Source organism: Nannospalax galili, unplaced genomic scaffold (assembly GCF_000622305.1).
Source record: "Nannospalax galili isolate Female #2095 unplaced genomic scaffold, S.galili_v1.0 scaffold918, whole genome shotgun sequence".
NCBI lineage: Eukaryota > Metazoa > Chordata > Mammalia > Rodentia > Spalacidae > Nannospalax > Nannospalax galili.
Genome location: NW_008343216.1, coordinates 3,458,178 through 3,481,490, shown reverse-complemented (window position 1 = coordinate 3,481,490; position 23,313 = coordinate 3,458,178).

Below are 23,313 nucleotides of genomic sequence, written 5' to 3'. Positions count from 1 at the left end.
CTTTAACTGGGGAGGGAGAAGGGAAGATAATACAGGAGAGTTAGAAGAGAGATAAATAATGCTTAGATGGCATGAAAACTAGAGGGAAATGTATTAGCTCAAAATCCTACTGAAAAATGAACATGCAATAAATATATGAATACATGTATATAGCTGAAGGCTGTGTAACAAAAAACACAGTGTTAGCCAGGATAAGCCTCCCATTGAGTTGTTGGTCAGGGTAATATAAGAGACTCACAAAATAACACAAGCTATTGCTACTGCCCTTGATTATCTCCCTGAACTTGAAGGTAAGACCATACTGCTGAAGACAGGCCATAATTTGGACACAGGTTTTAGAGCAATTGAGCTGGTGACCAGGAAGCCACCTCCATGAAGACTGACTCGCATGGTATCAAAGGGTACTATACAAGCTGCCAAGGGAAAAAACCAACCAATGGTCCTATTCATCTGTGAAGCCTAGTAAACAATGACTGACCCAGGAAACTATTGCTATTGGTACAGTAGTGGCACTTTTATCATGGGGGTAATCAACAGCTGTCTAATTGGAATTAAGGCCCACTCAGTGGAAGGGAATGCATGTGCATTATTGTACACATAGCCACATATACATAGATGGAGAGATCATAGATCCTAGAGAAAAACTTTTGCCACATCCTTAGACCAATGTAATTTCTTATTTTATTCTAAATATGCATCCCCACATTTACAAACAAGTATACCTTTCACCCCTCCTGAAAGAAACTTCTTTTTACAGAAGATGGAGACTATTACATAATTCCAGAACTGGTCAAATGCAGAGAATAGGTGTTTGTTATATGCTTAAGCCTAAGTGACATATCTTCAATGCAACGTCTATGCTTAGAATGAGTGCATCTCTCAACTCTCACAAGAGAAGTTTCCTTATGCAATAGATGGTGATTAACAGAGAACCACACTTAGTGAATGTGTAGACAGCAAGAGGCCACAAGGCTCAGGGATCATTGTGGAAGAGGAAGCAGAAAGAGTGTAAGAGTAAGAGGGGTGGATGACCACAAGACAACAGAGTCTTCCAGACATCTGGACATTTAGTCTTATGAGCTCACAGCAATAGTGACAGCTTTAAGGTCTAATAGTCACAACAATGACTGGCACAGAGAACTATATTGGGGCAGTAGTGGCACTTTTACCTTGGGAGTAATCAACAGTTATCTAATTGGAACTAAAGCCCACTCAATGGGAGGGAACTCATATGTGGTACCGTAAACACAGTCAAATAAACACAGCTGGAGAGGTCATAGATCTTAGAAAAAACCCTAACACTGTCACATTCCTAGACAAATGTAATTTTTACTCTGTGATAAAAATGGATCCTCATATTCACAGAGAAGTATGCTAGTCATCTCTCATCAAAAAATCTTCTTTTGCAACAGAGACTGTTAAACAGAGTTCCACAACTGGTTACACAGAAAGATTAAGTGTCTATGAAATGCCCAACCCTAAGTAAAATGTCTACAATGGAATCTCTACAACTAAGACTCATGGAAAATAGTGAAATGAGGGATAGAGAGAATATTAATGCATCTCTCAACTCTCATCAATGAAGCTCCCTCATGCAAGAGGGCAATGAACCCAGGGCTCAGGGTCCATTGTGGAAGAGGGGGCGGAAAGATTGTAAGAGCCAGGGGAGAAGGTGCATGACTATATAAAAATAGGGTCTTACAGGCTCCTGGGACCTTGTTCATATGAACTTACAGCAATGGTAACAGTATGCAGAAGACCCATGTAAACTCAAGCAGACAAAAACCTAGCATAGAACTGTTGAAATGGGAAGCAGGCCTCAATCTTAGCTGAAGAACTATTGTGCAGCTGATTACTACTGGGTGAGGAAGAGCTGATCTTTTTAAAGGGAGTGAATGACTCTAGATAGGCTGAGTAGACCCCAGTGGATGAATTTGCACTGTGGGATGTCAGGAGACACTATCTTGACTTGATAAACCTTAACATAAATGACAGAATGCATGAAGTCCAGTGGGGGGCACAAAGATGACTAAGATGTTGTATATGAAATACATGAAAACTCAATAAAATGTGTTTTTCAAAGGATTGCAAATATTTGGAAGAACTAGATGTGCCATGAAATGAAGGAAGAAGATTTGTAAAGTCCCCCAAATCACACCTATTGACTTTTTACCCTGCTATCATTTATTAAAAATAAAAAGACTGTCCTTTCTCCTTTGAATGGTCTTGGTATCTTTGTTGGAGATTATTTGGAGACATGTGTATACACATGACTTTCTATTTTATTCCATTGGTCTACATGTCTTTATGTCAGTACCACATTAAAAATAATATTTTATTGGTTCTTTGAGAATTTCATACAGTGTATTTTGATCATATTAGAACCCCTCCCATCTCCTCTCAGATTCACCCGAACTCCAGACCCCTTTCTCACTTTACATCTTCTATTATCTTTTCTTTTTCTGTTTTTTATTGAATTCTTGTGTATTTCATATAGAACATCTCAATAAATCTTAATCATCTTTATATCCCCTTCCACACTGATACACTCCCATGGCCCTCCTACTGGAATTAATACATTCCATCATTTTTCTTAAGGCTTATTGTGACAAGTTAGGGTTTCCAGATGTCCCTCAGTGCAACTTCATTTATTGAGGTCTAGTCAGCCTGTCTAGATTCTCTCACTTTGGGAAGATCAGCTCTTCCTCACCTAGCAGTAATCAGTTGCCAATAAATCTCAGCTAAGATTGGGACCAGCTGCCAATTTCCCCAGTTCTATGTTGTGTTTTTGTCTGTTTGAGTTTACATGGGTCCTGTGCATGCTGACACAATTGCTGTAGGTGCATATGAGCAGAGTCCCAGGAGCCTGTAGGACTCTATTTCTGTATGCTCATGAACCTCCTCCCTGGCTCTTACAATCTTTCCATCCCCTCTTCCTCAATGGTACCCAAGTCCAGGGTGGGGTGTTGTTTAATATGAGTCATGTCCAATGACTATCATTCTGCAGACTCTTAGTCTCTACACTTTGGCCATTTATAACCTTTTGTGTTCCTGACCCTCTGCTGCATGAGGAAGTTTAATTAATGACAATTGAGGTACTCATTATTATCTTCTTTACCCCTGTTCTACATTCTGTGAGCCATAGGTGTAGAGGTTGCATTGTAGATGTGCCACTTAGATTTGGGAAATTCACAGACAATGTATGTGTGTGACCAGTTGTGTACTCTGTAACAGTCTCTGTCTTGTGCAAAAGAGGCTTATTTGATGAGTGGTGATTGGGATATTTGTCTGTAAATAAGGATACATATTTTGTATATAGTAAGAAATTATATTAGTCTAGGAATGTGACAGTTTTGGGGGTTTTATCTAGCACATTTTCAGCCATGTGTATTTGGCTATGTTTATAGTACTACACATGAGTTTTCTCCCATTGAGTGGACTTTTAGTCCAATTAGGTGGCTGTTAATTGCCCTCAAAATAAAAGTGCCATTACTGCACCAATGTATTATGCTGTGCAGGTCATTGATGTAATTATTTGGTCCTGAAGCTGGTGTTGGACCATTGATTGATGTTCTCACTTAGCACCTTGCAGAGTGTTTTCCAAAGCTATGATAGCAAGCCTTCATGGGAAGTGACTTCCAGGTCACTTCCAGCCCCATTGCTCCAAATCCTCTGTTCGAAGTGTGTTCTGTCTTCAGAAGTAGGGTCTTACCTTCAAGTTCTGGGAGAAAATCATGGGGTGTGGCAATAACCTGTGCAATTTCTGGAGTCTGACCAACAACTCAAAGGAAGGTTTCTCCTGTCTGGCACTGTTTCTGATTATGTAGCCTTTAGTTATACACATGAACTCATTTAGAGATATTGTATATGTAATTTGTCATTATGTTGTTGGACTAATATGACTTCCTCTGTTTTTTTTTTGCACTAGCTAGGCTTTATTTATCCCTCTCTCTTCTCTCTCTCTCTCCCTAACACTTCCAGCATGACTTCCCCATTTAAAGTGTCCCCTTTTCCCCCATTTCTCCCTTGATAATACCAGTCTTCTATGGTACCATCTCTCTTGAATTCCTTCTTTCCCTTTATCTGCAAAGTTCTTTGTATAACCCTCCCTTACACTCCCATTTAAATAACCCCATTGTATCCATTTCTCCTTTAGTAACACGTCTCCTACTGTTCTTCTCTGTCAGGTTCCTTGTTTCCTTTTACCTCCCTGGTTCCTTTTCATTATCCTGGTTCCTATAGTTATGTCTGGATACATACTCACTTATAAGGATTTGGTGCTAAGATCCACATATGAGGGAGATTATATGCCATTTGTTTTGAGTCTGTGCTACTTCACGTAGTATAACAGTTTCTAGTTCCATCAATTTACCTGAAAATTTCAAGATTTCATCTTTCTTTAATGATAAGTAGAACTCCATTTTGTAAATGTACCATATTTTCATTAACAACTCATCAGTTAAAGGATACTTAGTTTGCTTCCGTCTCTTAGCTGTTGTGAAAAGAGCAAAAACAAAAATGAATGTACAAGTATCTCTGCAATAGGGTGAGTCCTTTGGATATATGGCAAGGAGTGGTATAACAGGGTCAAATGGTAGGTTCATTTTTAGATTTTTAAAGATATTGCTTTTATTGAATTTTTGTGCATTTTATACAGAATACACAAGGTGAAAGATAAGGGTCTAGTTTCATTCTACAGCTGGGGATCCAGTTTTGCCAGCACCATTTGCTGAAGATGCTGTCTTTCCTCCAGTGAGCATTCTCGGCCTGCTTGTCAAATATCAGGTGGCTGAAATTTCATGTACTCATGTTTGGGTCTTCTATTCTGTTCCAGATCTACAGGTCTGTTTTTGTGCCAGTGCCATGCTGTTTTAATGACTATAGCTCTGTGATACAGATTGAAACCTGTACAGTAATCCCCCCAGTATTGTTCTTAGTGCTCAGGGTTGCTTTGGCTATCTGGGGTCTTTTGTGCTTCCATATGAATTTTAGGATGGTTTCTTTTGTAATTCAGTGAAGAATATCATGGGAATTTTGATTGGCATTTCATTGACTCTATAAATGGCTTTTGGTAGGATGGTCATTTTTCACAGTATTAATTCTTCCAATCCATGATCATGGGAGGTCCTTCCATTTTCTGGTGTCTTTCTCAATCTCTTTCTTTAAAGATTTAAATTTTTCACTGTAGAGATCTTTAATGTCTTTGGTCATGTTTATTCTGAGATATTTTATTTTTTGGGGGGTATTGTGAATGGGAGAGCTTCCATGTACTCTTTCTCCAATTGCTTGTTATTCGTCTATAGAAATAACTTTGATAGATTAATTTTAGAACCTGTCACTTTACTGAAAGTATTAATCATTTCTACAATTTTTTCATGGGATATTTGGCATATCTTTGGTAAAATATCATATCGTCTATAAGAAGGGATAATTTAACCTCTTCTTTTCCAATTAGCACTCCTTTAATTTCTGTCTCTTGTCTTACTGCTGTAGCAAGACTTTCAAATACTACATTAAAAAGGAGTAGAGATAATGGACAGACTTGTCTGGTTCCTGATTTTAATGGGAATGCTTCCAGTTTTTCTCCATTTAGAATGATGTTGGCTGTAAGTTTGTTGTATACAGCTTTAATTTTATTGAGGAATTTTCCAATTCCCTCTAGGACTTTTAACATAAATGCATTTTGAATTTTTCCAAAGGCCTTTTCTGCATCTATTGTGATGACCATGTGTTTTTGTGTCTTTGAGTCTGTTTATATGATTTATGACATTTATTGACTTATGTATATTGAACAATCCCTGCATGTCTGGAATAAAGCTGGCCTGGTCATGGTGGATGATCTTTCTGATGTGCATCTGTATGCAGTTTGCAAGTATTTTGTTGAGAAGTTTTGCATTTATCTTCATTAAGGATATGGGTCTATAGTTTTCTTTTTTGGCTGTATCTTTACCTGGTTTTGGTATTAGAGGGATGCTGGTTTCATAGAAGGAATTCGGTGATTCTTCCTTGGATTCTATCTTTCTGAATAATTTAAGTAGTATTGGATATAAATCTTCTTTAAATATCTAGTCGAATTCTGTTGTGAATCCATTTGAGTCTGGGCTTTTTTTAGTAGGAGGTTTTATATTACTGTTTCAATTTCCTTACATGATATGGGTTTGTTTAAGCTGTTGATCTCTTCTTGGTTTAACTTTGGTGATTCCTGTGATTTTAGATATACACCCATTTCTTTTAGGTTCTCAAATTTAATGGTGCATAGGTTTTTAATCACCCTTACAATGTTCTTGGTCTTTTTGTTGCCTGTTGTGATGTTTCCCTTTTAATCTCTGATTTTGTTGATTTGGAATTGCTCTTTCTTTATTTTGGTTAACTGGGCTAAGGGTTTTTCTACCTTTTTTTTTTTTTTTATCTTTTTGAAGAACCAGTTTTTGGATTCGTTAATTATTTGTATTGTTTTCTTTATTTTTATTTCATTAATTTCTGCTCTGATTTTTGTTATTTCTCCTTGTCTGCAGGGTATGGGTTTCATTTGTTGTTGCCTTTAATGTGTCTTGAGTTGCAATGTTAAGTCATTTATTTGTGTTCTTTCTGATTTTGTTTTTTAAATGTAAGCACTTAGAACTATAAACTTCCTTCTTGGGACTGCTTTTAAAGTGTACCAGAAGTTTTGTTGTGTTGTATTGTCCTCTTTTTTTTTTTTTTTTTTAAATTCCAGGAATACTTTTGTTTTCTTTCTTAATTTCTCCTTTGACCCACTCATCATTCAAGAGTATGTTGTTTAATCTCCATAAGTTTGTGTAGTTACTAGGGCTTCTTCCAGTGTTGATTTTAAGTTTTATTGCATTAGTGGTCTGGTAGAATGCATGGAACCATTTCAAGTTTTTTGTATTGGTTGAGACTTGTTTTGTGCCCCAATATGTGGTCGATTTTGAAGAAAGTTCCATGGAGTGCTGAATAGAAAGTATATTCTTTGGTGCTTGGGTGGAATATTTAGTAGCTGTCTGCTACGTCCATATGATGTATGATATTGGTTAATTCAGATGTCTCTCTATTTATTCTCTGTCTGGTTGACCTGTCTAATGGGGGGTATTAAAGTCCCCTACTATTAATGAGTGTCTAATGGGGGGTATTAAAGTCCCCTACTATTAATGAGTTGGGATTAATCTGTGTCTTAAAGTCCTGTAGTACTGTTTTTATGTGAAGTTGGGTACACCAGAGTTTGGTGCATATATGTTCAGAATTGTAGTATCTTCTTGGTTAACTGTTCCTTTGATCAGAATGACGTCTTCTGAATAATTTCAGTTTGAAGTCTATTTTATCAGATATCAGAATTGCAACTCTTGCTTTCTTCTTAGTGCCATTTGCTTGAAATATTTTTTTCCATATTTTTGCCTTAAGGTAGTGCTTGTTCTTGAATGTGAGATGGGTTTCTTGCTGACAACAAAAAGATGGATTTTGTTTCTTACTCCATTCAACTATCCTGTTGTCTTTTGACTGGAGAGTTCAGCCCATTGATAATTTAAAGTTATTATTGAAGGATGCTCCCATCCTTTCAATTTCTTTTTGCATTCTTGGTCTAACTTTGTGTTTCCACTGTTGTACCTTCATTTAGTTTTTTTTTTCTGCTGCCCCTGGGGTATAGTCATTTCTTTCTTCAGCTCTTTGTAATGCTTCAAGAGTTCTCTGAAAAACTGGATTTGTGGACATTCATTCTTTCAGCCTATTCATGTCATGGAAGATTTTTCTTTCCCCTTCAACTATAATATATATTTTTGCTGGGTAAATTATTCTGGGTTGACATCTATGGTCATTTAGAACTGGGAACACTTTGGTCAGGCTCTTCTGGCTTTCATAGTTTTCGTTGAAAATACAGATTTAATTCTTATAGGTTTCCCTTTATATGTGACTTGTTACTCTTTTGCAGCTTTCGGTACATTTAGTGTTCTTACTATCATATGCTATGGGAGTTTCTTTTCTGGTCCTGTTTATTTGGAGTTCTATGTACTTCTTGTATTTATAAGGGCATGTCTCTTTAATTTTGGGAAATTTTCTTCTACAATCCCATTGAAGATCTGGTCAATACCATTACCCTGAGATTCTTCTCTATGTCTATGATGTATAAATTTTCTCTTTTCATGGTGTCCCATATTCCCTGCATATTCCATTCCTGTGTTTTAATTTTTTTCATAATCTTTGCTTGAGCAGTTCAATTCTTCAACATTATTGTCCAGTCTTGATATTCTGTTTTCCATTTCATTCACTCTATTGGTGAGGCTTTCTCCCATCATTTCTAATTGGCTTATTGAGTGTTTCATGTCCTTCTTCATTTCATCCTGAGTTTTCTTCAATTTTGCTATCTTTTTTTGTGAATTCAGCCAGAAGTTTACCCCATCTTCTTTTAGTTCTTTGATTTGTTTATTTGTGTGCTCTTTAAATTGGTTGCATTCTTTGAACATGTTTATGATTGTTCTTTTAAATTCTGCATGCTGGGTTATCTCTAGAGGGTTCTCACTGTAAAACTCTTCTATAGGACTCTTGGTGTTTGATGGGGACATATTATTTGGGGTTTTCATATTATTATGTTTTCATTGTGATTTTGGCATGTGGATTTATTTTGTTGTTTGTGATACCGGTGTGATCCGTTTTGAGTTGAAGTTTGTTTCTGTTTGTACACTTGATGTGCCTTTGTTGTTTCCTTATTGGATATGAAAAGCTTGTTAGTCTAGGCTCCAGGTTCTTCCATTTTTTGAGGGACCAGATGCCTCTAGTCCAGCTACTCAGGAGTTCCAACAGAGGCCCAAGTCAGGTGAGAATCAGATGCTCTCAGGCTTCCTCCTAAAGTCTGGGCACCTCTGCCAGCAGGCAGAACACAATTTGGGAAGCTTGTTAGGCAGAGGCTGGATTCAGGTGATCTCAGACAATGTGCTGAAGTCTGGGCCCCTACTAAGGGACAGGGAAACATAGCCCTGTAGCAGTGGGAAGGACTGCAGATCGTCCCAAAGCAGGGGCATGGGCATTGCACGATTATAGACACATGGAGCTAAGAGCGTAATCCAGAGATCTGGGCTACGAAGAGCAAAAGGGGCTTGTGGCCAAGGCTAGAAGGAGAACAGGTTGTGGGGGTTGGGGAGACTGGAGTTGCTCAAGCTGTAGAGGAGTCAAAGCATGCAGTGGGTGGAATCTGACTTACCATAGAAGAAGGCTGTTCTGGGGAATTCAAGGCAAGTTGGGGAGTGAGGATAGCCTGTGAAAGCTCTGACAAACTAGTCTGAAAAACTGAGCTAGTCTGAGTGCAGGGGATCAGGACACAATGGACAGGTCAGACTAAGAGGGTAGTCCAGAGATCTGGGATGCTGAAACCAAAAGTAGACCTGTGCTCAAGATTAGAAGGAGAACAGGATGTAGAGTCAGATTGGAGTTGCTCAGGCTGTAAGGAAAGTCAAGGCTCACTGGGAGGGTCTATTGACTTTTTTTATAATAGCTAGTCTGTGAATTGTAAACACACTGAATTCATATAATAGAAATGGTTCACTTGCTATTTGAAAATGAAATTCATTCATTATTAGGATGGTTTACATTTCTAAAGTAATTTCATATGCATTTTCTCATGTTATTATCTTAGTAACCACATGAGGAGGAGCACACAGGTTCACCTTTCACAAATGAGAGAACAGGGCCTTGGAGAGGTTAATAGATTTCCTCAAGATTTGCTCAAGGTGGCCAAAATAGTGTGTGGTTAAAAACAGCAAGAGAAGCAATGTCTCTGGACTTCTGACCTGGTAATTGTTCCATCATTGTTGGTTAAGATGTGTAAGTGATTGAAATTTAGCTCAGTATAGCTTTTTCAATCTCTCTCTCACTCTCTCTCTCCTTCTCTCTCTCTCTCTATATATATAAATACATATGTGTATATATATACATATATATACATATATGTATATATGGAATGTGCATTGACCCATAGGGGATACACAGAGTAACAGACAAGATTGCTCAGGAGATTGTGGACTGGTTGGGAAAGTTAAGGTGACTAAACAGGTTCCTTTAATGAAAGGCAGGAAGTGAAAATTGGCATGGTTGAGGAGGAGATAAAGCACTATACATATCTAGAGAAGGATTCTCTAGTTGAGAAAAGGACATTTTAGTCTTCACACTGGATTATGCATGTGACATAGCTTTGGAGAATGTCTACAATAAGGCTACAGAGAAATGAAAGAGGAAGATAGGACAAACTAGGCAGAGGGATCATTGCACACTAAGATGCAGAGGGGAAAAAGGGTAAATGACAGAAACCCTCCCTGTTTTTTGTTTTCATGAAGTCAATATCTCTTACTTGTTAACAGTATCTGAATATATCTCTCTAGCTCTAAATCCATGTGTTTTAGAAGAGGTTGAATTGGGCACTCTGTTTCAAAGAGGACCAAATACTCAGCACAGATCAGTTGGGTTTAGTGGTTGAGGGATAAGTGTACTGTGAATCTTTAGTATCAACTTGATTAAATCTATAATCATCTAAATCATCTAAGATGAAACACACCTCTGGGTATTTCTTAGGGGAACGCCAGAAAGAACTAAGTGAGGGGTGATGGTACATTCTTAAAGTAAGTGACACTGGGCCTAGAGAGATGGCTCAGTGGTTAAGAGTGCTGGATGTTCTTGCAGAGGACCCAGGTTTGATTCCCAGCACCCACATGGTGGCTAGCAACCACCCATAACTCCAGTTCCAGGGGATCTGATGCCCTCTTCTCACCTCTGAAGGCACTGTATGACACGGGGCATTTACATGCATGTAGGCAGTACATTCATACACATTAAATAAAAATAATAAATAATTTTTTTTTAAATAAAATAAAAGTGACACCATCCCATGGGCTGGGAGCCTGGGCAGAATAGAAGAAGAAAAGGGAGAGAGCAAGCTGAGTGCCAGTCTGGCTTCCCCTGCTTCCTGGCTATCATGCTGTGAACTGAGCTGTTGCTGTGCCTTCCTCGTCAAGACAGGCTAAATATATTGAAACTGTGTCTCAAAATAAGTACTTCCTTTTTTTTTTTTTTTTTTTTTTTTGAGACAGGGTCTCCCTGTAGCCCCAGCTGTCCTGAAACTCACTATGTAGACCAGGCTGGCCTTGAACTCACAAAGATCCACCTCCCAAGTGCTGGGATTAAAGGCGTTTACCACAACGCCTGACAAGTCCTTTTTAAATTTGTTTCCATTAGGTATTTGGTCATAATAAAGATAAAATACAGCATTATATCTAGGAATATTGTCACTGTTGGGATTTCTTAGTTGAATGTAACTAGTGGTGTTTGTTGCTACCTCATTGAGAAGGTCTTATCAGACATAATTCTCCCTGAGTCTCTTGCATTTCTACACATTTCACCGACAATTTACTATTGCTTTTTTCCATTCTATGTCCTCAAATATGTTTGAGAAGTAAACAGTCTTGAGAAAAGAAAGAGAGCTCCAAAGCAAAGTTATGCTTTATACTCGTTATGAAGGATTTGTGTTCCATAAGGTTAGAGTGTCTCCAGTGTAACATGGCTTCTTGCTGGGTAGGTGTCAAAATGGACTTATGGTATCACCTCATTGGCTTTATGCATGGACAACATTAGAATGAGAATGATGTCCATGCTACTGACTATGCCATGAATCATAAAGGATCTATTCTCATAGTCTCATTTCTTCTGTCAACATCCATATAATCTCAGCAGGTTATTTTCTTAGCACACAAGGTGGGTAAAATTTCAGATCCTTTACATTTTCTGACACTTTGTAGATCAATAAATAAATATAGATTTATAGAGAGAAGTTTGTGATATAATTTGTAACATTTGTATCATATTGTACTTGATTGCAGTTATATTTAGGATATTTCTTAGTTACATGAGCCAGTATGTTTTTCCTATTAAGTGGTCTTAAGGTAGCATTTTATTAATATGAAGTGAAAAAATTTTAGGACTGGAGAGGTGGCTCAGTTGGTAAAGTGCTTGTTATGCAAGCATAAGGACCTGTGTTCAGATCTCCTGCACCTTTGCAAAAAAGCCAGGTTCCGTGGTGTAATCTGAGTTTGGGGGAGGCAGAGACAGGAGAAATTCTGTGACTTCCTGGTCAGCTGGTCTCGCTGAATATGTGAGTTTCACATACATGCATACATGTGTGTGCACACCTATATATTCTCTCTCTTTCTCTCTCTCTCTCTCTCTCTCTCTCTCTCTCTCTCTCTCTCACACACACACACACACACACACACACACACACACACACACACAGGAATCTTCATGAGAGACTTCCAGGTAAGATGGTAGCCTAGAAGCCACATCAGAGTAAGCGGATGATTATAGTTAAGGAGCTAAGGAAACAGTAATATTTTATCACTTCCCCAGCTGCTTTTCCAGTCCTCAGGACCCACTTGATCAATGCTGCAATTAACTTCCTCTAATATTGGACCCAGACTCTTGGGTTCAGCTACAACTAGTGAGGGGCTGCCATATCTACAGACCCTGGCAGATTCTGGCAGTCAACTTCAAACTGTACTTGAAGGAGAACTACAGAGTTTGCATTCACCTGGATACTATAGAGGGGAACCCCAGAGGCTGCCACATCCAGGACTGCCATCAGCATGCCAAAGAGGAACTGGGAAATGGTGGGAATGAAACATAAACTCTAAACAGTGCTCAGGGCACTGCATAACCACTTGCTGTTGCTGGTCCAGCTGGATCATAACAACCATAACTCAGAATTATTTTAGATCTCCCCAGCTTACAGAGCAGAGCCAATTAACTTGATGAGAACTTCACACAGAAGTGGATTGGGGAATTCCCAAAAGAAAGACAGGACTGGTAAAAATAGATATTTAGTATAGCTCAGAGTAGATCTAGGAAGACAATGAAAATAATCTGCAATGGTGATAATTAAAAACAACATACAGTCAGCTGGAACTCTATTACCAGAGTGGGTTAACTGCTGGATAGTGTCTGTTGCTACAGACAGTAATCAACACACAGAGGTAAACTGGGGCCTAGTGCCTGGAACACCAGTCTAACAGGGTAAAACATCAGTAAAACCCTACTTCAGCCTAGGCAGTCCTGTGTACTCAAATACCTCCACTGAAAGTGTAGAAGTAGTCTAAATTAAAAAAACAACAACAACATCAGTTTGACCAATGATGTCACCCCACCAGATTCCAGCACAAAAATACAGGTAACAAGAGAAATCAAGAAAACACATCTTCTCCAAAATTTCCAATCTCATAAAATGGTCTTACTCTTGGTTTAGACAAAGTTACAGACTTGGATTTCAAAAGAACACATATAAATATTTGGGTAACCTCCTCAGAGGATGGTATGATAAGAATAGAAGGTAGGAACTAGCTAAGCAGTTAGGGTAAAAAAGGCCCCAAAGAAAAGTAGCCACTTTCTTGGCTAAAAGTCAAAATGTCCTTGGGCCTTTTAGCAACATACTCTGTTTCAAAGGCCAAAAATGTCAAAAGTATTTGGGAGCTCTTATATAATCCCTAAAAGATTTCAGGATTACCTCTTCAGGGGGGGAATGTTAGAGTAGCAAAAAGCCCAGAAAGAAAGAAAGAAGAAAGAAAGAAAAAGAAAGAAGGAAAGAAAGAAAGAAAGAAAGAAAGAGAAAGAAAGAAAGAAAGAAAGAAAGAAAGAAAGAAAGAAAGAAAGAGAGAAAGAAAGAGTACTCAAAGTTGTCAGAAGAAAGTGATGGGTGATGGGGAGATATAGGAGGCGTTGGAGGGGAGGGAGTGGGCATGGATTTGATCCAAACACCTGATATGCATGTATGAAATTCTCAGTAAAGATTTTTTTTAAAGTTAAAAAAAATATCCTGATGATAGCAACTTAAGAGAGTAAGGATTTTTTTTTAGCTTACATTCCAAGTTATAGTGCCAGGAAGTCACAGTGGCAGGAGTTCAAAGGAGTTGGTCTCATTGTATACATCAAGAATCAGAGAGCAACAAATGCAAATTTGCTAGTGCTCAGTTCATTGTCTCCATTTTATACAGTCCAAGGTACTGTATAATCACTCATGTTCTGTTCATGTGCTTTAAATTTTTTTTTATTTTCTTTGCCTGTACAGCTTAATTCCTCTATCTTATCTTCCAGCCTTGATAGTCTGCCCTGCACATGGTTCATTCTATTGTCAAGGATTTCTACTGAGCTTTTCATTTGACTTACTGAATTTTTCATTTCCAACTTCACTTCAGTTTGGGTTCTTCAATATTCCTAACTCATTACTGAATTCTAGTTTCATACCCTAAACTGAATTCTTTATTTAATGCAGGTGTTATGTTCTTTTAGAATTCATTCAGTAGTTTATTCTTATTTCCTTTAAATTCATCAAGTTTATTTGTATTCATTTTGAATTCTTTGAATAAATTCATAATTGTTCATTTGAAAAATAAAATACCTTGGTTTATAATAAAAATTCATTAAAAGTAAAAACACAAAAAGAAGAACATGTATAAATATGTTCAAAAAACTCAAAGAAGACGCAGACATTTTCCAAGGGAACCCAAATAAGGAAGCCAATCCACATATGAAAATAGAATTCAATAAAGAGATAGAAAATGAAAAAAAAAATCAAAATTATGATAGAAATGAAAACATAGTTGGCCAAATTATAAGTTCGGTGGAAAGCCTCATCAATAAAATATATCATGTGGGAGCTGAAATATCAGGGTTTGAGACAAAGTAGCAAACTGGTTAATGGAAAAGGTTTTTAAAAAGGTATGAATGCAAATAAAGATACTTTGACTTCCTCCTTTCCAATTTGTATCCCCTTAATCTCCTTTGCTTGTCTAATTTTTCTAGCTAAGGCTGCAAGTACCATATTGATCAGAAATTGAGAGATTGGACATCCTTGTATTGTTCCTGATTTTGAGGGGAATGCTTTCATTTTTTCTCCAATGAGTATGATGTTGGTTATGTATATTGCCTTTTTTATGTTGAGATCTGTCCCCTGTATACCTAAGTTATCCATGACTTTTATCATGAATGGATGTTGAATTTTGTCAAAGGACTTTTTTTTTTTGCATCTAATGAGATGATTATGTGGTTTCTGTCCTTGAGTATTTATGTGATGGATTACATTTATTGATTTATATATGTTGAATGATCCCTGCATCCCTGGGATAAGGCCAATTTGATCAGAGTGGATAACCTTTTTGATGTGTTATTGCATTGAGTTTGTGGGTAATTTATTGAGAATTTTCATTAAAAAATTTTCATCAGAGAGATTGGTCTACAGGATTTTTGTTGCACCTTTGCCTGGTTTTGGTATTAGAGCAACATACTGGCTTCATAGAAGGAATTTGGATATGTTCTTTCATTTCCTATTTTATGGAATAATTTGAAGAGTATTGGTATTAGCTCTTCTTTGAAGGTTTGGTAGAATTCTGCACAGTATCCATCTGGTCCTGGTCTCTTTTTAGTTGGGAGATTTTTAATTATTCTATCTATCTCATTTGTTATTACGGGTCTGTTTAGATTATTTATGTCATTTTGATTTAATTTTGGCAGGCTTTACATATCTAGAAAGTTATCCATTTCTACTTTAGTAGAATATAGATTTTAAAAATATGTCCTTAGTTTGGTGTGGTGGCACATGCCTGTACTCCCAGCACTTGGGAGGCAGAGGCAGACAGATCTTTGTGAGTTCAAGGCCAGCCTGGTCTACATAGTGAGTTCCAGGACAGCTCGGGCTACAGGGAGACACTGTCTCAAAAAGACAAACAAACAAACAAACAAAAAAAAGTCCTTATGATTTTCTGAATTCCTCTTGGCTCTGTTGCAATGTTTCTTTTTTCATCTCCGAGTTTATTTTGGTCCTTTGTCTATTTCTTTTGGTTAATTTGGCTAAAGGTTTGTCAATCTTGCTTATCTTTTCAAAGAACCATCTTTTAGTTTCATTGATTGTATAGTTTTTTTCTTTTTATTTCATTAATTTAAACATTGATTTTATTTATCTCTTCCCATCTACTCTTTTGAGGTGTTGTTTGTTCTTTTCCAAGGCTTTCAGAGGCATCAATTCATTTATATGAGATGCTTCTAATTTTCTGGTTGTAGTGACTTTAATGCTACAAATTTTCTTTTTAGGGTTGCTTTCATTGTGTCCCAAAGGTTTTGGTATATTTTGTTTTCATTTTCAGCCAATTCTAGGAATTTTGGATTTCCTTCTTTATTTCTCTTATGATCCAATTTTTAGTCAGTAATGTGTTGAAACTGAGATCAGGCTTAGGAACAGAGGTTAAACAAATCTCAGGATGTAGAAGAGAATCTAATACTAGTTTTCTACTAAATAGTTATCATATTAAACTGACTCTTAAAGATCCATAGATTAATGCATCTCTTACCAGAGAAGTTCTCTTATGCAATAGATGGTGGTTAATACAAAAACCCACAACTGGCCAGGTAATGTGCAGAGAAAAAGAGGCTTCACAGCTCTTATCTCTGAACATCTATATCAAACTTCTGCCCCACAATGTTCAGGGATCATTGTGGAAGAGGGGACAGAAAGGTTTTAAGAGCCAGAGGTTGTAGAGGCACATAAGAAAATAGAGATTTCCAGGCATCTGGTCAGTTACTCACATGAACTCACAGCAATGGTGAGAGCATGCACAAGTTCCATGCAAGCTCAAACAAGACAAAATCCCAGCATAGACATGAAGAAGTGGGTAAGAAACTCCAATCTCACCTAAGGAAATTGTGACAACATATGGTTGCTGGGTGTGTGTGGGAAGGGGGTGACAGAGACAGTGCCTTTTAAGCATGGGACTCTTGGTATGTTAATCAGGCTCCAGTGGATAGACCCACACTGAAGGACATTTGGGAGCACAAATTACACTCTATAGGCCTTATTATATATATAAAAAGTGCATTAAATTAGGTTCAGGGACAATAAGGGGAGGTGAGGATATGGGAGTGGATCTAAATACCATCAAATTTTACTGTATGAAAAACAAAATTCAATTAAAAATGTATGAATGGAACATGCATGAACTTTGGGGACATAAAAGGAGAAATTTACACAATATGAGCATAAAAGGAGAATTTTATGCCAAAGGGATAGAAAACATATTTATTAAAATTATACAAGAAAATTATAGAAGAAAATATATTATCGGTGCCAATAAAACTGATTCGTCCACTGTGTCTCAGATCAGGCCACACCCATAATTATTCAAAATGGTTTCTCCAGCTTCACTGAAGATTAAAGTTCAAGTTCTGCTCCACTCCAATCCTCACAGAACATCTGGTCTTTATTTTGGGGGGGGGTCTTTTTTTTGGAAACAGGGTCTTAGAACTCGCTGTGTATACTAAATTGGACTTGATCTCACAGAGATTCACTTGCCTCTGCATGCTGGGATTAAAGGTGGACCATGCTCCAGCTCATCCATCTGGTCTTTTTATCCCTAGTTCACATTCATCCAAGGTCATGTGTCCTTCCCAGCCTCTACTGTTTATTAATGTACATTAATAAAAGTCATATATGTATGACACTGTCAAAGAATCAAAAGAAATTAAAAAATCTTGAGTAGCTACAATATAAGGGACTAATCTAATAATTGGTGTAAGCTGTAATTATGGGGTGCAGGAATAGGGCTACTGAAAGATTCAAGTAGATGTGATTTCCTTGAAGAGCTGGGAATCTGACTTAAATGAACTAAAATAATATTTTGCACATATTTAATTATTGAAAGTTTCATTTCATTTATTTAACTGTAATTTTAAATGAATTTTTATTCTTTATTATTATATGTATGATTACATGATGGGGACACGTGTCATGGCACTTGTGCGAAAGTCGGAAGACAACTTTGAGGAGTCAGTTCTCTCCTTCCACTTGTATGTGGGATCCTCAGAGAGAATCAGGTTGCAAGACTTGCGTGCATGGCATGTACTTTTACTTGCTTACTAGTTCCTGATATTTGAGTAATATTTCAGTGTGGTACATGTACATACTCAAATAGTACAAAACAAACATGGCTCTTTATTAAGAATTTTAAGAAGAGAAGGAGCTGGGAGGCAGAGACAGGTGAATCTCTGTGAGTTCAAGGCCAGCCTGGTCTACCTAGTGAGTTCTAGGCCATCCCCACTACAGGGAGACCCTATCTCAAAAAAAAAAAAAAAAAAAAAAAAGAAAGAAAAAAGAAAAGAAAAGAAGAGGAAGAAGACATTTGGGTTCAGTTCCTAGCACCCACATGGCAGTTAATACTGGACTGTAATTCCATTTTCAGGGGATCTGGTACTCTCTTCTGGTCTCTACAGGCATTGTATGCATATGGTGCACTTAAATACATGCAGGCAAAACACTCATATACAATCAATCAATCAATCTTTTTTAAAAAGAAGGAATGGATACAATTTGTCACAAGCTAACTAAAATTAAGTGATTTGAGTGCTATCTTGATCTGAAAGTAAACTGTAATGTGATTGCCCTTAGGTTCTCCAGGCCTTTCTTTCTGACATGTTTCATCAAAAAATAGCTCATCTTCAGGAGTTCCCACAGAGGCACAATTCAGGTGAAGGTCAGATGTTTTCAGGCTTTCTCCTAAGGTCTGGATCCCTCCAGGAACGATTTTGGCCTCAGGAATTTGGGGGTTGGACTGGCCTGGGAGTCTGGCCCAGGAAAGATGCTGGTCTAGGGCAGCTGGTGGCCATACTACCAAGAGATGCAAAGGCAGATTGGGCAGGAAGAGGTCCCAAGGCCTCCTGGGGACTGCACTGAGGACCCGGATTGGTCTGGATGCAAAGGATCAAGAAGAGGAAAGGTCAGCCCCAGCATCCCAGAAAGAGGCTGGTGGGTGGTGCAGGCCCGGGGAAGCAGAGGGAGTTGAGGGCAAGGCCAGGCCCAGAAGCAGTGCTCCTGGGGCCCAGAGAAGGCACTCTGTTGGTCTGGATGAAAAGAATCAGGGAATAGTATTGGTTCCCCAGGTGTCTGGGGCCCTAAGACAAGGAATGGGGCAGGGCCCAAACTCGGAGGAGAGAGCAGCAGTGGAGATGGGAGGGTGAGAGAACCATATTACTCCTACAACCTACTCACAAATTATACATAGCAGATCAAGAAATATATGTCTAGGTAAGGTTTATCTTAGAACAACTGGTCTTTGCCCAAGGTTTATCTACATGACACACAATAACTACAAATACCAGGCTAATGGAACTAACCTTCTTGGGTGTTTAACAGACATACTTTGAGGTCTACAATAATTTGTTCAGAGGCACATAAAGGATACTTTTTGCTCCTTACCCTCCTAGGTTGACTAGTTCCAGGGGACTATGAACATCTCCCAAAATGTCCTATAATGGTGGTGGGTCACCTGTCCTCTTGATCAAGGAGGCTGAGGAGACCCCACCAGATGGACTTGAACCAGTGTCCAGTCTATAAAGAGGAGGGTCAACACAGAGGAATCACTTTCTCCATGCTTCCAAGCGAAGCCAACCATGGTTGAACAGGGCCTTTGACTTATCTTCATATAGGTGGAACTGGTAAAAGAAAGGAGCTCCTCCCAAGCCCATGTGACCCCTGAGGAACAGATCCTCAAAAAACCTTAAGAGTAAAAATAAATCAGTTTATCTGGACCAACTGTATGGCCTTAAACACCCAAAAGGAAAGTATAACCAAAGATTAAATGGACCAACATAGCTTCATAAGAGTCCATATGTATAGCTAAAGGCTACATAACAAGCAACAATGCCAGACAAGCGATACCTTCTTATGGCCAGGTTGGTCAAAGGGATTCCCAGATAGTAACCCAGCACAGAACTGGGAAAATGAACAGCAGACCCCAATCTTATGCAAAGGAATATAGACAACTGATTACCTCTAGATGAGGAACATGTGAACTTCCTAAAACAAAGACCTCTAGATAGGCTGACTAGATCCACTGAAGGGCAAGTATTGGGGAATGGCTGGGGGTGCCAACAACACAGCAGACAGTAGCAAGGATATCAGAGTATAAGGGCTCTAGTGGGAGGAGGGAGGCTATATAGGAGGGTGCTACCTGGGAAGTGGGTATATAAATAAATTTTTTATAAAAAGAAAAAAAGTAATTCTTCAGAGCATAAAAATTTGGTCCTTAATAATTAGTATATGTGAAAAACATTACCATTGAAATCTACCTGATGATTTTATATCCATGCTCAGAAGCCAAGGAGCTCAGAAAGTTACCGACTATGACTAGTAATAATCAGATATGTATATATATATATTAGAAATGCAAGTGCATCTTAGTGTCAATTGTATTAAAAATGAATTTTTCTATATGAAACTGTATTTTAATAATGAAATGGAGGTCTTTTTTTTAAAGGTTAAAACCTCATTTAATTTTATGTCTTATAGGGTTTAGACAGAGTACAATATTGTATAACTGTATTAATTCAACTGTATACCTAGAAATTTACAGCCAATTTTGAAAACGATGCATCTTAGCTCTAGAAATTGTTATTGAATATGTCAATGCTGTTTTAATGAAATGCTTCCTCTAATTATATGCTTATTAAATAAATAATTTTAAAAACATACCTCATCAAGCTGGGTGTGGTGGCGCATGCCTTTGATCCCTGTGTTGGGAGGCAGAGGCAGGTGGATTTCTGTGAGTTCAAGGCCAACCTGGTCAGCTGGGGCTACTGGGAGACCCTGTATCAAAAAGGCCCCCCACCCAAAAAACAAAAAGACAAAAGAAAAGAAAACCTCACCAAACTAACAAATGGAAAAAGAAACTTGTATGATAACTACATAAAGTACATTTTTTGCTATATAGATTGCAAAAAATGACAGTATACAGACTCAAGTGTTTCATTTTTCAAGTAAAAGCAAAGATAAATATCTTATTAAAGAATCATTAAAATTGTGATAATTTTGCTTATGCTTTTACTAGAATCTTGTGTCACGTACAGCTTCTCTAAGTCTTAGAACTGTTATATTAACTAGAATGATTACTTCTGTCTTCATCAGCTAACTAAGGCTTAAGTGTGCTCTGTAAGATAGCAATGTATTTAGTAAATACTTGTAGAAGATATTTTGTAATATTTACCAACAGCCTAACATGGTGGTGTATGCCTGTAATTCCAGTGGTTGGAAGGCAGAGGCAGGAGGATTGCAGGAAGTTCAAAGCCAGTTAGGACAACATAGAGATACTCTGTCTGAAAGGGATGGGGCAGGAAAGAAGGCAGAAGAGAGAGAGGGAAAAAAAAAAGAAAAAGAAAGTGATTATTGCTATTTTCTCTTGCAAAACTGTTTTTGATCTGGGCGTGATATACACACCTGTAATTCCCAGCACCTGAGAAGCTGAGGAAGGAGGATCTGGAGTTCAAGGTCAGCCTGGGCTGTGTAGGAATAAAGGCAGCTTGAGCTACACAGGAAGACTCTTTTTCAATAAACCAAGAGCTGGAGATGTAATGCAGTAGGCAAGTGTATGCTTAGCATATGCGTTAAGTTCCAAGCACGAGAGAGAGAGAGAGAGAGAGAGAGAGAGAGAGAGAGAGAGAGACTTTTTTAATTGTTTAAAAAATACTAAAAAGCAATCTTTTGTTTAGAAAGGAAAATATTTATTAAACATACATAAGTATGAAATGTGGGAATACTAGGTAGATATTTGATGATACTGAGGAACTGCTGACTTTCTGTAATAACAGTATAGTTACATTTTGGGTTTCTTTTAATTTTTAATTTCTTTATTTCTGAGAACTTCATACATCTTTGCATGATTTCCATCTCTCCCAGTCCCCCAAGAACTCCTTCCATGTCCCCCTACCCCCTCTCAATTTCTTGTCCTCTTTGTTATTACGGCACTGCGTCCTTTTAGCAGTATTCATGTGTACCTGTGTTTAGGGCTGTTCATTTGGGATTAGATAGCGTCTCAACACTGACGGCTTGAAGCTTTTCATCTTGAGGTAGGACCCCATCAAATTTTCTCATTCACCTCGGAATGTCAGTTGGTTTTGTCATTATATGTAGATTTTGTTAGACTACCATACTGCCGAGATCTCAGGGTGCAGCTTCCCTATCATGTTTAAAACACACTGACTAGAGGCGGGTGTCTTCTTCCTCTGGCACTTAGATTCTTTTCACCCCTTCTCCCATGATGTTTCCTGAGCCTTAGGTATAGAGGTTATATTGTAGATGTGTCATTTAGGGCTGGTCATCTCACAGTCATTTGTTCTCTGAGTTTGAGCAGTTGTGAAACTTTGTAATAGTCTTCATCTGCTGAAAAAAGAAGCTTCTTTGATGAATGGTGAGATGTATAATTGTCTGTAAATATAAAGATATGTATTCAGAATACAGTAAGAAATTACATTGGGTGTGACAGAAGCATTTTCCCCCCTAGGGTCTATGACCTCTCCAGTAGTATGTACTTGACTATGTTTACAGTACCATAGTGGAGCTCCCTCTCATTGAGCAGGCTTTAAATTCAAATAGACAGCTGTTGAATACTCCCAAGATAAAAGTGTCACTACTGCAGCAATGGAGATGTTTTCTGGAGTGATCATTGTTTTTTCCCCTTAGCAGATTGCATAGTATCCTCTGATACTATGAGAGCTAGTCTTCAGGGAGGAGGTTTCCAGGTCAGTTCTAGCTCAATTGTTCCAGGTCCCGTGTCTGAAGGCTAGCGTATCTTCAGCAATAGGGTCTTACCTTCAGGTTCTGGGAGGTAACACAGGGCAATAACCTGTGTTATTTTGGGAGCCTGTTGAACTACCCTGATCAACAACTCAAAAGGAGGTTTCCCACCTGGCACTGTGATTTTTGTTATATAGACTTCAGACATACGATGCACTCACATTTAATATCATGTGTATTTTTCAGTAGGTTTATTACATATTACATTTTCCTTTGACTTTTCAAACCATTGGAGCATTATTTATCTCTTTCTTCTCTCTGTCTCTGTATAGGCCTCCTTCCCCCTTCCCTAGTTGGAATACCCTCCTGTTTTCCCCATTTCCCGCTTGATCCCTCTGTTTCCTACAACCCCCTCTTTTGCTTTCCTTCTTATTCTTTCCTCCCTTGGCTGCTTTCCACCTTCCTGGCTCCCTTGGTTGTACCAGGATGTACACTTGTACCTAAGGGTTCAAAGGTAAGATCCTAAAAAGTGAATTTAACAGAATAACTGGTTATTTCTCTGGAATAAAATTTGAAATTCTTTAGAAAAGTTTATTTGAAAGATTAGAATAACTTACAAACCTAAAGAAGTAGTGATTATGTGATTTCTCAATTATATTAAAACAATATGGATTATGATTCTTAAAATGTTAAGTATTTATATAAATATCAATAGACAGATAAATGGGATGGAGTAT